The sequence below is a fragment of the Terrapene carolina genome, unplaced genomic scaffold, assembly GCF_002925995.2.
Source record: "Terrapene carolina triunguis isolate 2854851 unplaced genomic scaffold, T_m_triunguis-2.0 Scaffold136, whole genome shotgun sequence".
Lineage (NCBI taxonomy): Eukaryota > Metazoa > Chordata > Testudines > Emydidae > Terrapene > Terrapene triunguis.
This window is the reverse complement of record NW_020664487.1, coordinates 2,454,116-2,469,607: the sequence shown is the minus strand read 5'-3', so window position 1 is coordinate 2,469,607 and position 15,492 is coordinate 2,454,116.

The following is a 15,492-nucleotide window of genomic DNA, read 5'->3' as shown; positions in this document are numbered from 1 at the left end:
GCACTCAGTATATTTTTCAGGGACAACGTGTAATCGCTTCCAGCCAAGTGCTTGTAATATAGGCTCCTTTGCCAAGCCCTGAGGCCTCCCGCCTTCATGATTTGTTTAAATGGGAAAAGAAATTAATTGTTTCCCCAGTCCCGCCCCCCCTCCTTTTCATAGAGCAATAATTACAGACCCTTGGGACCTTGTATCATAAGTTTGATGGGAAAATGTGTGTGGCAACACCCTTGTGACATCAGATTGCTGTATTGCTGGTCTGGGAGGAAGCTTGTGGTAGGAGCAGCTCTCCCCCAGAGCTCTGGCTTGGCCTGGGTCTGCCCAAATATCAAGGAATCCAGGGTCAGGGATTCCTGGATCTCAAGGGGCAGCCCATGATCTTCAGGAAATGGGGGTGACAAACTTTCAACCCTACTGATCAGTTTACATTTTCAAGGGTGTATTTGCAAGTCAAATGGCCTAGAAGTGGGTGTGCGTGTGCACACGGGTTAATATATCTTCTCCCCTCCTCGTTTCCACTTATATGGGGAAGGATATTCTCTCCCCATTACATTGAAGGGGGAATGTTTTCACCCCAATCCACGTTATGCTGACCTGGGAGTGTGTGGGTGGAATCTCTCCTTCCTAAGAATCATGAGCCTCTGAGGGGACTATACACTCTTCCCTGCCCATTCCCCTTTCAGAAATATACTTTTGACCAATCAAATGAAAGATGGGATTAGCCCTGGCACTCCTAGGACCCCTAGTGCAGAGCCATGGCCATGGGTTTCATGCTCCCCCAAGTCTGCTTTGCCTGACTTCATTGACTTCAAAGGGGCTACTCCCAGGAGTAAGGTTACGTGCATATTTACGTGTGTGAAGGATCAGAGCCATCGTTTGCAAATACTTTGGGATCTTTTAGGATGCCGGGTGTTATATAAATATAAAATTATTTTATTATAATAATAAACAAGCTATTTCTGACCCTGTAGGAAACAGGGCAGTAGTAATATCTTGTACAAAACAAAACCGCCCTGCTAACACAAGATACTCTACTTCAAACACTTCTCCCCCTGGAGAGAGGATAAGAGAACAAACCCATGACAGATATACGTTGCTTAATGCGCTACTGGAAGGTGCTCAGATACTATGGTGATGAGTGCTGCATAAAAACCTAGATAGAATAAAATTGTAATGAATGCTGCACCCTATTTTCTATTTTCATTTTTTTCTGCCAAGTACTGTAAGCGTAAGAAATTCCAGCCTGTGACTCTGAAATCATTTCCCCATTTTCTTGATGATAATCTGCATCATTTTGCACTAATGTACATTCAGTGCTATTGACCAGGCTTCTGTACGAGGATTCAACAGATCTCAATGAATATTAATATTCATTGTAAGGCAATCTGCTTTGCTTCCTATTGTGCCTGATATTGTTTTCTCTTTTCGTTGTCTCACTGTTCCTAGCAGATTATCTCATTACATTTTAATTTCACAGTTTCTGGAGGTTTTCTTTTTTCTTTCTCTTTTTTTTTTTCCCCAAGAGGAAAAAATATCCTTTGTTATGACAGTCAAGGAATGTTGAGCTACCGAAAGCTGTGGAGTTGCAATATTAAACACTCACAATTTTATTGCAAGTCTTGTGCTATCTGGTGTCTTCTCAAAGCTACATCTCCTAGAGTCATGTGATTAGGAAAGAATCTCCGTTTTCGTTTATTTTTTTAAAGTGCTTTCCCAGCCCTCCTGGCTATGGAGAAACATTACAAATTCTAGGAGTCTAGATGCATCTGAAGAAGTGAGGTTTTTTACCCACGAAAGCTTATGCCCAAATAAATCTGTTAGTCTTTAAGGTGCCACCGGACTCCTTGTTGTTTTTGTGGATACAGACTAACACGGCTACCCCCTGATACATTACAAATCCTAACGGCTCAAAACCCAGAAGGGAAATAAATTGCCCCCACATTTTTATTTTTAAAAATCACACGAGTTTAAACCTAGTCTCCTTATTTTGGGAGCCTGAATTGTGATTTTTTGAATGCTTGGGGCTGGCAGTACTGGAAGTGTGTTGACTGGCTATTATGAGAATATTGCATTTCCACTGTGGGGAGAATAGCTGACGCCGGTGTCTGCTTATGGGATTCAGAACCTTTCATCTCTATTGCATGTATTCAGATTTAAGTTGGTATCACTTCAGAGCCAGTATCTGATGGTAAGTCCTTTGGACTGCAGCCAAGAAAACATGTTATTCTGACTATACTAGTTTCATATAGTGTAGTCAGAAAAATCATGCAAGCCCTTCTCCTAATATTAATCGCTGTCTACTAAGTGGTACTATGGTTGTGAAAGCCAAAATGTCAGGGGAAGGAGAGAGCTCCCACATGGGGTCCAGTATTTCAGTGACCTCAAAGCTGTTGGTGGAGCTGGGTGTATATCAGAGATGATGCACTTGGTCTCTGACTACACTTCTAGCGGTAGGTGTCTCCCCTTCAAAAAATAAAAATAAAATTAAATAAAATGTATTGATCTGTTAGGAATATTGGAACATCCTGAAATACTTAGTTAAGGCTGGTCAAAAATTGAGTTACTGCACTTGACAATGGTCCCCTCTTTCTGACAGTTTCTTCTAGTTCTCTCTGTTATTCCAATGTAATTCTATCCAATGTTCTTTCCAGATGGTGGGCAGCCAGGGTGGCCAATAATGTCTGTGTTAGAGCAAGTCAAAGTCCATATCCCATACACTTTCTCATTCACTGCAAGAATTTAAAATGTATTATACAATCCATCAGGAGGCCTTATTTTTCATATGGAACATTTTGGATGCTGTGGTTGGAGGAGCTTTGGATTTTAAAATGCTGTTCTACTCTGAAAAGTGACTGTATAAAAAATATTGTGTGTTTCTGCATGGGTTTCGCCAGATCAAACCTTCTCAGCCGACAAGTAAACAGGTTTTATTTTTTCTTTCTAACTGCCAGCGCTGAAGTATGGAATCTGACAGTCAAGCTGGGTTCACTCTGTCTCACATCCCCACAAATAAAGACTCTGCTTTTGGAAATTAGTTAACAATCCTCCAGGGTGAGATTGCTGTGGAGTAAGATGCTACACAGTGACAATAATGGCATCACAATCAGGCCCATGAGAATTCGTGAACTGGAATAGAATCCAACGTACTGTCCCACAGTTGCATTTGTTCTGCAGTGCCAAGAGGAGTAAAACGTAGGCAAAGCAATAAAGACGGCCAATGACGCTGGATATGCACAGGAAGATGAAAGAAGTAAAAAGGGGGCATTTTTAATGAGTCCCATTTCGGAGCCAACCATCCTTTAATCATTTTATAGCCAAATTATGAAACCATGTTGCAAGAAAGCTGGAATTAGGGTTTTTGTTGGTTTTTTTTTTAATAATGTGTGGTCTAAATGTTCCAGAAATCAGTTGGCTTGTACATCTAAATGGGTGAGAATGCAATGTGCCAAGCTAAGGCCCATTTGTGAATAGGACTGAGTACTCTCAGCTCTCACCTTGTAAAGTAATGTGACTCAGTTTTGATCTACTGAGATATAACTTTGTATTATTTAAAATCAGCTACCAAAATGGCATATCCTAGGTACCCCCGTTTGAGATCTAAGTCCTACTTTTGGACTACACACTGCCTTTGATCCATGATGGAACTCCCATCCATCCAAATAGGAGTTGTGCAATAAGAATGATACCAGTACCATATACTACCCTTTTGTTTTCACGACTGTGGTTTTCATTAGCAAAAGGGTGGTCAGTTCTCAACGGGTGTCTGTGGACCTGATTCTCATTTACACAGTGTAAATGGCCATTAATGTAAATGAGAATCAGGCCCGATTTCTTTTAGTTTCTTTATTTAAACTCTGCCAGGAGTAAAGAAACTTTTTTTTTTTTAACGTGAAAAGTTCTAAAAGAATCTCAACTCCTTGCAAAGGATCAAATGGTAAAACCAGACCATCCTTTACAACAGAGACTTTAATTGTATGCAGCCAGTATGTCTTTCTAGTGTTGCAATACCCCTGCTGTTATATATCTCCTATGCATATACAACGAGGAGTCCTTGTGGCACCTTAGAGACTAACACATTTATTTGGGCATAAGCTTTTCTGGGCAAGAACCCGTTCTAGCCCACGAAAGCTTATGTCCAAATAAATGTGTTAGTCTCTAAGGTGCCACAAGGACTCCTAGTCTGTATCAGCAAAAACAACGAACACGGCTACCACTCTGAATCCTATGCATGTGTGGCTCATTGACGTCTCTTCCTTGGTTGTTCATTTACATTTGCCTGCATCCTATAGCAGCTGTTTGCTTCTCTCTCTCTCTCTCTCTTTTTTTTTTTTTTTCTCTTTTGGTGGTTCAGCTTTTCAAGTCATCTGTTTCCTGTTGAAAACTTGCAAAGCAAAATCTTGCAAAACACACTGTCCTGTAACTGGAATAGGTATTAAAAAATACCAATGGCCTTTCACCCTCCCAGCAGTTATATCTTTGGGGAAAATAACTTCCAAATTAGCCAGCTAGATGTAGTGTTGCTATTTGTCAGTTGTTTTTGCTCTGTCAAGCCTTGACTCTGCGCCAGTTTGAATTGGCAGCCTGATCGCTGGAATAAGTCCTGGGGAAAGCAGCAGAACACAGTCATTTATCCTTGAAACAAAAGCATTAACGATTGAGTGTCTGATTCTTCTCTCACTCATACTAGTATAAAGCAAGAACAACTCCACTGGAAGCAAGAATACAAGTAGTGTGAGAAAAGGCTCAGACTCTGACTATTCATAGCGGGGTGAACGTGTGATATTCATCTTGTATGATAAGAAAAGACATAATTCAAGGCAGGTTCTGTTTCACCAGAAAAAAAATGGTATGAAAGTCTTTTGCAATGATATTTTTGGAAACATATTGTGCCAGATTCTGTTCTCTGTTATGCTGGTGTAAATCTGTTGAAGTCCGTGCAGTCACTCCAGATTTATGTTGATGTAACTGACAGCAGAATTTGACCCATAGTACTTACTCTGAGTAGGAACTTGAATTTTAGATGTAGTAAATAAGAATAAATAATAGTACTTATAAGAATACTTTTAATTTTCCAAGAACTTTACAATCTTTAATAATTTGCAGAATTCTGCAAAGTGCAAAAGAATTTGGATCAGACTCTGATCCCACTTACACTGGTATAGATCCAGAATAACTCCATGACTTCAGTAGAGTTACTCTGAATTAACACTAGTGTGAGATCAGAATGAGCTCCAAAAACTTTATAATTCCACAAGAGAGCCTTGCTTTGAAATGAACTGATCAAGACTGCCAGAATGCACAATGTGGAAGTGAGAAAAGTGTAGAGGAAGAAAAATGAGCTATTTCAATGCATGAATCCCTCACTGTATCTTAAAGGGGAATTCCAAGCTTTCATAAAAAAGCTGTTTTGAACAGCTGATGACTCAAAGTGATAAACAGAATACATGCATATACTTCAGTATGACAAATACAGCGTCAAATCCTGCAGTCCTTACTCAAGCAAAACTCCCACTGATGTCAAGTAAGTGGGACGTTGGCTAAACTAAGAGCTGCAAGACTCAAAGGTTTTCTACACTTCAAACATCAGCCATAAACAATGTTGCCAACTCTGTTAATTTTATTGTCGGTCATGTAACATTTAGTGTTTTTTCTTAAAGCCCCAGCTCCTGAAGTCATATGCATATGTGAGAATCTCAGCTTTCATTTATAAAAAACAAAAAAAAGGTAAATTTCTATCCCACATCTGTGCAGAGAAAAGCTTGACAAAGTGAAGTGAGTCAACCCGAAAAGCTCAAAACCCAAAAAAAGGAACATGTACATTTATATATTTAAATATCATTATTTAAAGTCAATCTCGTGATCTTAGGGAGGCCTAACTCTTGATGATAAGAGTGCTTAACATGGGCAGTACTAATATCAGGACCTCTGGTTACAACACAGTTGTCCCCAACTTGGTTTAAAAATGATTCCACCTCGCAGTGTATATGGGACTGAACTGTTTTTAATTTTGTCCCTAACTGCTGAATTGTGCTAAAGCCTTGGGCATGGCAATTTGGTAACCACATCTGTGTTGTAATTGCATCCTGACACAATTGATTTTTGTAATACAAATGGAATCAAATATGGCACTAAAAAGCACCAATAATAGAATATCCTGCCTTAAAGTGTCCTGACAGTTTCCAGTGCACTTAGGTTTGACTTTGTCTTGTTCATCACCTCTACTAGGGAACTGATTTCTGTTAGTTCCTTTGACGTTGCATCAGACTTGCTTATTTACACTGAGATATGAAAGAAATATGAGACATGTTCACAAAGTTTTGCAGAAGTGTAGTTTTGTTTAAACTTGAAATTCCATCAATATTTTGAAACTTTTTTTTTTTTTACCTATTTTTTTCCTGAAGAAAATGTCACTTACCTGCCCAAATTCAGACTTTTCATAGATTCCAAGGCCAGAAGGGACCATTGTGATCATCTAGTCTGACTTCTCATATGGCACAGGCCAGAGACCTTCCCTTGAATAATTCCTAGAGCAGATCTTTTAGAAAAACATCCAATCTTGATTTTAAAATTGTCAGTGATGGAGAATCCACCACAACCCTTGATAAATTGTTCCAATGCTTAATTACTCTCACTGTTAAAAATTTACTCCTTAAATTTGAATTGTCATCTGTTGGAGGGTAACTCGGTGGTTACCTTCCAACAGATGACAATGCAAATGCCCTATTGAAATAAATGGAAGTTTTGACAGTGGCCTTGTCACATGAGAAAGTTGCATTGGTTTAACTTTATTCCATTTTAGTTAAACTGGTGCAAATCTCTGTGGGCACTCTTATTTCAGTTTAAGAATGGCTTATTTCAGTTTAAACCAATTCCTAATAGACTAAAGGTGTACCTAACCAAGCCTGGTTTAAAATGAAATAAGCGTGTCAATGCAGTTTTTAGCACTGGTGTAACTAATTCAGTTTAAAGCAGGTTTCAGAGGGGTAGCCGTGTTAGTCTGTATCAGCAAAAACAAAGAGGAGTCCTTGTGGCACCTTAGGGTACGTCTACACTACCCGCTGGATCGGCGGGTAGCGATCAATCTATCAGGGATCGATTTATCGCATCTAGTGTAGACGCGATAAATTGATCCCCGATCGCTCTCCCGTCGACTGTTGAACTCCAGCTCGGCGAGAGGCAGAAGCAAAGTCGACGGGGGAGCCGCGGCCGTCGATCCCGTGCCGCGAGGACGCGAAGTAAGTTATTCTAAGTCGATCTAAGATACGTCGACTTCAGCTATGCTATTCTCGTAGCTGAAGTTGCGTATCTTAGATCGATCCCCCCTCCCAGTGTAGACCAGGCCTTAGAGACTAACACATTTATTTGGGCATAAGCTTTTGCGGGCTAAAACTCACTTCAGTTTAAAGCAGTGCAACTTTCTGTTGTTGACAAGGTAGAAGGGAAATGTCTCCAATCAGTGCTGTCAGTGTCAGTGATGTGATCAGCTAGGGACAGGGAAACACAAAACTCCCAATTCAGACTTAATACCTGATCCTGTAAGGCACGGAGCATTTCTAGGATGTGCTGTGCAGCATCAGCTCTTCCTGACTCTGATAGGAGTTGAGGAGAATCAGCACTTTACAACTCTGCTCGGCGCTGGGCGGGATCGAGAGCTGAGCCTGTAAGTGGGAGGGGAATATTTATTTACTTTAAATGGTGTATTTTAGGTCTCTTTTTAATACCAATATTCCATATTTATTTAGGTGTCTAAAGTGTTAAGACTAATTATTGGCCTTTTTCTTTACAAAAGCCTCTGTCCATGGGGAACTGTCTATATCTTTTGGATTTTCTGCTCTTAATCTATTTTCTCGGGGGTTGTTTTTATGTTGCAAATAAACGCCACATTTCTCACTCCAACATGCATGCACACCCTAATAATTGCAGCTCACATTTTTGTGCCAACGTGACATTATGCTTCTGTTGCTACAGCACATTTTTTTTTGTTCAGGTTTTAAAAAACGCTATCTTTTGTCATGTAAGATGGGCTTTTCCGAAGCCTTGGTGTCGGCTTAACTTTGTTCCCACTGAAGTCACCATAAAGGCCAACAATGGGCATGGTTAGGCTAAGATTTTAAGATGTGTTGTTAACACATGCCATTACACCCTGAAATCCTAGTCTGGACAAGGTAGTGAGTGCTTTTGAAAAATCCCATGTGTAATTATCTTCCTTGATATTGGTAGCGAGGAGAACAGATAACATGAAGAACGGCTGACATGCAGTGTGTTAAATGTGAAGGGTTAATTTATTTAGCCAACCATTTATTTGTATTATTTAACATTGAAGGGGGGGGGAAGATTTGTATAGTTCTTAGCTCCTTAATATAACTCTAAACTCTGCTTCCTTTCAAGCAGGTCAAGTGACTGCTACCAGAAAATCAGGCAAAAAGCAAAGTCTTTGGAGTACTTTTTCTTTAAGAAATATTTGGCATACAGAACAGACAATTTCTGTTTGAAAATCTGGCAGATCCCATTAAGACATTGTAAAACATGCAAATAAGCACATCAGCACCTCCCTGTTGCTGCCAGTGCTGGCTAAGTATATCCTAACAGTATGGATGCCTAATGCAAAGCCCATCTGGAAAGCAGGCACCAACTGCTTCAGAAAACACGTTGCCCTGGAACAAATCACATCCTATTGCTCTCAAAAAGCAGATGACACTGTGACTAAATGGTCTTCAGAGATTTAGCTCTGTACCAAGGGGAGATAAGCTAGGAAGGAGAACGGCAGAAAGGGATCTAGGGGTTATAGTAGACCACAAGCTAAATATGAGTCAACAGTGTGATGCTGTTGCAAAAAAAGCAAACATGATTCTGGGATGTATTAACAGGTGTGTTGTGAGCAAGACACGAGAAGTCATTCTTCCGCTCTATCCTGCTCTACTCTGCTCTGGTTAGGCCTCAGCTGGAGTATTGTGTCCAGTTCTGGGCACCGCATTTCAAGAAAGATGTGGAGAAATTGGAAAGGGTCCAGAGAAGAGCAACAAGAATGATTAAAGGTCTTGAGAACATGACCTATGAAGGAAGGCTGAAAGAATTGGGTTTGTTTAGTTTGGAAAAGAAAAGACTGAGAGGGGACATGATAGCAGTTTTCAGGTATCTAAAAGGGTGTCATAAGGAAGAGGGAGAAAACTTGTTCACCTTAGCCTCTAAGGATAGAACAAGAAGCAATGGGCTTAAACTGCAGCAAGGGAGGTCTAGGTTGGACATTAGGAAAAACTGTCAGGGTGGTTAAATACTGGAATAAATTGCCTAGGGAGGTTGTGGAATCTCCATCTCTGGAGATATTTAAGAGTAGGTTAGATAAATGTCTATCAGGGATGGTCTAGACAGTATTTGGTCCTGCCATGCGGGCAGGGGACTGGAACCGATGACCTCTCGAGGTCCCTTCCAGTCCTTGAATCTATGAATAAAGATCACCACATCTTAATAATACAGCCTCGCTCTTTTCCTCCAGAGATGTCCAAGTGCTTTACAAACTGCATCCCAATTTTACACATAGGGTAACTGAGTCACACAGAGGTAAAGTGACTTGCCCAGTGTCACAACCAGCAACAGATTCCAGGTCTTCTGAGTCCCAGTCCAATGCTCTACTCACTTGGCCACATTGCTTCCCCATTTTTCAACTCATGCCTATCAGAAAGCCTGATGAACTTCCATCATGGCGATGCAGCCACCGTGCAGGTACTAACAGAAAAAAAAGTCTTTCTCTTAGACATGAAAAGAACTCACTGATCTGAAACTTTGTTTTTCAATCCACCCTTGTCAGAGAATTTGTGATCAAGGGAAGAGCTGGAAACATCACACCCTGAATGGGTAAGATTGTTTTGACACGGGGGACATATAAAAGACAGTTTCAGGGATGATTTTCAGATTGTAAAACTGCGTAGCTGAAATCCTTAGATTTGATAGAGGCTTTGCATTCAGAATCTAACCAAAATATGTGTTATCATTTTGCCTTGGTAAGAAAATGCTTTGTTTTAGTCTGGCCGTAAATATCCATTAAAGAGCCCTGTTTGTTCCCTCCCACTAAAACCAAACTCCCAGCAGAAATTTTGCTGCAGGTGAGTAAGAAGTGACTAATTAATTTGGTGATCAAGCAAGGAAGGTAGGCTTAAACCATCTTCCCATCTTAACTTAATGGAGATATCCCATTTCCTAGAACTGGAAGGGACCTTGAAAGGTCATCAAGTCCAGCCCCCTGCCTTCACTAGCAGGACCAAGTACTGATTTTGCCCCAGATCCCTAAGTGGCCCCCTCAAGGATTGAACTCACAACCCTGGGTTTAGCAGGCCAATGCTCAACCCACTGAGCTATCCCTCCCCCCATCTGTGGGTGTATGGTATGTTTATACACATTGGAAAGGAGTGCCTCACATGTGATTGGTGCATTGGACTTTTGTGAACATGAACTTTGATGGGAGAATTTAAAGCTGCCTATGGAGTCCCAAATCTATGTCTTTCTAGTTAGCTAATAAGAATAGTATGCATGCCTCTCTTGAAATGTCATCTCTCCTACTTTAATTTCCTTTCGGCTTCATCTTAGCAGAGACTTAGGATCTGATTCTGCATTCCTTACGCGTATGTGTTATCCCAGGTGAGCAGTGTGGGTGGAGCAGCAAGTGAACAGTCTACAGGCAGCTCAGCAATACCACCCACCAACTATGCCAAGGGGCAGAGAGAAGGGAGGGAACTAGGAAAGGAAAATGAAAGATGGAAATAATTGCACGGCAGGATGGGAACAGGGAGGCAGGGGGGACAAGCAGAGGAGAAAGTAAGGCGGTGCAGGGAGAAGACAAAAGCATAGAAAATCTGAGAACAAAAAGCTCGGGAGGAAGAGAAGGGAGCACAGAAACAGTAGGAGACAAGGAAGAAATAAAATAAATTTGGAGCAAGGGAGGCTTTTCAATAATGGGACTGGGATTGGGAGAAAACAAGAGAGGGGACACAGAGGGACAAATGATGGTTTTCCCCAGAATCCCTTTATGGGAACATGCCTCAGTATGTTTTCCAAAAGGAGAGAGGAGGACAGTGAGGAAGACGATATGGGGAATTACTTGGCTCTGGAGGGTGGGATGTGCACTTTTCTCTCCCCCACCTCAGCTCCCCAACCCCCCTATGCACACCTTCCTGACCCCATCTACAGCCCATCTTCCTCCCTCACACACCAGGATAAGCGTCCTCGTTATTTGCTTTGATAAATCTGTTTGCCTTAACAACAACAGTGCTTTCCCCTGATGGTAAAAAAAAAAAAAAAAAAAAAGGCATTTTCCCCTGGAAGGCAAAACCGTCCTGTCTGCGCTTGGGATTGTCTCTGTTCATAGGGACAAGAGTCTTTTCATTCCAAGATACTATGGGCTGTTTTGGCAAAGCACACTGAATGAATGCATTTATTGCCTCATTCTAGAAATGCAGCTTTTGCAGGGCTCTCATTTCTATTGATTGTGATTAAAATAGTCCAGGAAAGCTGGACCCAAGTCTTACAGAACAGATCAAGCGTCATAGCTTATATGAAACATGCCATCCCACTGGGAGAAAGCTGACTCATTAAAACACTATGAGATCAGAAAGGCTTCCACGTTAGAAACCTACCAGTCATAAAAGAACAAATGAGTTTACTTTGGAAGACCGTATGGATGGGATCCAATTATGAACCCATGGGGAGGGCATGAGAGTGCATAGAATGGTGTGGCTCATCTCTTTATTTAACGATGAACACCTTTTTCTCTGTTTATTTTTAAAAGCATTTCAAATCAGGTTATTTTAGGAAGTAACTCTTTGCAGGATAGCTCAACGCAAACAGCCCTGCTTGCTGCTAGCACAGATCTCTGTGTAGGCTCAATGAACTCTAGTATTATTACAGTAGCATCTACAGACCCCAGCCATGCTAGGCACTGTACGTACATGTAGTAACAGATAGGCCCCTGCTCTAAAATTCTAAATAGACAAAGGCTGGGAGGGGAAAGAGAAGTGGAATAACTTGCCTAAGGTTCACACATCAGAGCTGGGAATAGAACAGAAGTCTACTGAGTCCTAGTCTAGTGCCCTACCCTAGAGTTTAAAGCCAAAAGGGGCAGGTAGAGTACCTAGTCTAACCTCCAGTCTAGCACAGGTCCTTATATTGCATGCCAGTTATCCCAGTATTGAGTTCAATACGTTGGGTTTGGCTAAAACATATCTCCCAGAAAGGCATCCAGTCTCGACTTGCAGAGATCCAGACACGGAGAATCCACCACCATTTCTCTTCGTAGTTTGTGCCAATGACTAATCACCCTGACTGTTAAAAAAAAGTATGCCTTATTTCCAGTTTGAATTTCTGGCGTCGGTTTCCAGCCATCGGTTCATGTTATGATTTGCTCCACTAGATTAAAGAACCCCTTAGTACCCAGTACTTTCTCCCCGCGATGATACTTCTACACTGTAATCAAACCACTTCTCAATCTGCTTTTTGAGAAGCTCAACAGATGGAGCTCTCTAAAGTCTCTCATTGTGAGGCATTTTCTCCAGCCATCAAAACACTTTTGTGGCTCCTTGTTGCACCCTCTCCAATTTTTCAACTAAACCCTGCTGCCTCTCTGTAGGGAGGCCATTGCCCCTGCTAGGAGTCTGCCCTGCATTCCTAGCTCCACCGCTCCTTTGCAAGTGCACGCCCAAGCCTCAGCTCCTTCTCAGGCCTGTTTGGATCCTTGTAGGGGTGAGTGTCCTGATAAGCTCCTTGGCATAGGCTTGAACGTTGCTGGTTTGAAACCTGCTTGGGTAAGTCTGTTATTAAACAAAACAAAGGTATGTAAGAATCAACATTGCTTTTTGTGTTTGTTTTCAGAAGACAATTACTCCCACCCCACCCAACCGGAGACTGAGAAGTCAGATTCAGACTTGTGCAGGCAGGGGAGTGAGCATTTTGGGAGTGCAGATGCAGTGCTGCTCTCTTGGTTTGTGTTCATTGAGCATGCACTGATCTGCGTTAGCACAGGCTTACCCTGTAGATAGATGAGCCCTGGGGGATTGCTTTATGTTAATGGGGCTTTCAAAACAACCAGTCAGATTCTCAGCTGATGGAAATCAGTACATCTCCAATGAAGTCAATAGAGCTAAGCTGGTTTACCACGGCTGAGGATCTGGCTGTACAACCCGTTCCAGAAACTCCTCATAAGAAATGCAGAGAAAAGCTTATAACACATGCTGGGGGGAGAGAATGTCCAAAATGACAGCACGTGCCATCAGTAGCAATGGCCACTTCAGCTGACAGGACCCAGGTTTGCCCTCAGCTACCTCTGCATACAGCTCTCAAGGCAGGGAGCCAATTAGAGTTGTGCATGCGCATGTGAGAGCAGAACTGGGTTAGCTGCATAAGAAATTAGACCGTTAGGGTTTGATCCTGCAAAGTGCTGGGCACTCTCCACTCCCACTGGCTTCCATGCAGGATCAAAGTCATAGGACGGAAAACACAGAAACCAACACCTCATTCCTCTAGTTTGAAATTATGAAAATATTTCAAAAGCCCTGAACCTCACCATATTTTAGAAAGGGAGCAAACAAAGAGATACTTACAATCTTTGGCCATTTCAGGCAACCCTTACTGACTCCTACAGAGTAACAAAACTTTAGTTTTCTTTGTAGACTATGGAGAGATGGCTGAGGGAGAATGAATATAATGCTGCACTAAGCGCAGAGAGGAGAAACTAAGTGTGAGCTGTTTTAAATGTTTAACATAGTATTATGCTGTTCTTTGAACTTTTGTTTCTTGTTTTCTTCAATATGGTTTCTTTAGTTGCCTAACATGGACTGGTGTGTGATGTTACAAAACAAATAACTGGTATTGTTCTGATCTAGCAGTTTAAAATTCTCCATTTGAGCAGCTAATATGGGGCAGGGAGAACACAGGGACATTTTTTTAGATTTACTGCCTGGTTTAATCATTGTAGGCTTAATTGGGCAATGGGAGCTTCACCAGCTACTATAATTGCAGTAATGAAAATACAAAAATGGTATCAACAAAGAACAGCAAGTGCAGTTATACCAGCTAACACAAAATCATTAAAGCTATTAATCCTTCAAAGTATAACTGGATCTCTGAGGTCAGGAAAACATTTCCCCCAGGTTAGAGTCCTGCATAATTAGCAGCATTCAGGAGATGTTAAGACTTCCTTTCCTTTAACACTTGTGTCAATTAATTAAAGCCAGATTCTACTACCTGCGTTTAACGGGACCATTGGTAAAATAAGGTTTGGTGCCATTTAGTGTGAGTAAGCGTGGTAGAGTCTGGTTTAGTGTTTTTCTGGAATTTGGATATGCAAATTGATCCTGCTATTTGAAATTTGAATGACAATGGCATTAGGCCCCTGGGGAGTGTACACTGATGTTACAGTTGTGTAGTAAAGTGCTAAAAAACCCAGGAAATGTTAATGTTAGGGTTAACTGTACAACCTAATCTCTGCCCCTTTGTGCATTACAATAATCTTTAAATATCATCTACCAGAGGTGCAGGCAAACTTTCTGGCCTGAGGGCCACATTGGGTTTCCTAAATTGTATGGAGGGTCGGTTAGGGGAGGGGGTCGTGGCCCGGCCCCCACCTCCTATCTGCTCCCCCGGGACTCCTGCCCCATCCAACCTCCCCTGTTCCCTGACGGCCCCTGCGGGACTCCTGCCCCCATTCAACCCCCTGTTTCCCCCGCCCCGACCCCTATCCACACCCCTGCCCCCTGACCACCACCCCAAACTCCCCTGCCCTTTATCCAACCCTCCATGCCCCCTTACCGCGCTGCCTGGAGCACCGGTGGCTGGCAGTGCTACAGGCGCGCTGCCCGGCTGGAGCCAGCCACACTGCCGCCGCCACCACGCAGCACAGAGACCGCGGCTCTGCAGCTGCGCTGCCCCAGGAGCTCACAACCCCGCCGCCCAGAGCATTGCGCCGGCGGCGGGGCGAGCAAGCTGAGGCGGCGGGGGAGGGGAAACAGCGGGGGAGGGGCCGGTGGTAGCCTCCCGGGCCAGGAGCTCGGGGGCCAGGCAGGACAGCCCCCCGCGGGCCAGATGTGGCCCACGGGCCATAGTTTGCCCACCTCTGATCTACTATTTCATATACAATATCTCATACAACTTATTCTACAGCTGTGTACACATACGGTGGGTTCTGCATGTGCTTCAAAAGCACATCAAGCCTGTTCTTATTATCAGTTTGATCAATGTCAGGCAAGCTTAGTTTCTGCTTTAATGATGTCTTCACGTGTGTTGTCCTCAGGCTTGTTGTACATTCCGTTAATAACTGCAGAGTACAGTTCAACAATAGATTCATGCACTCTTCTGTGGTTACTTTTTATGTGGTGATGTTCTTTCTACTCCGGAATCTTTGAAGTATGTGCTGATTGTTACCCACTTATTGGCTTTAGCTGCAGGATGCTTACTCAGGGCCAGCCATAAGCTGCTCATATCTTGCATCCACAGTTCTCTCCCGCCTCC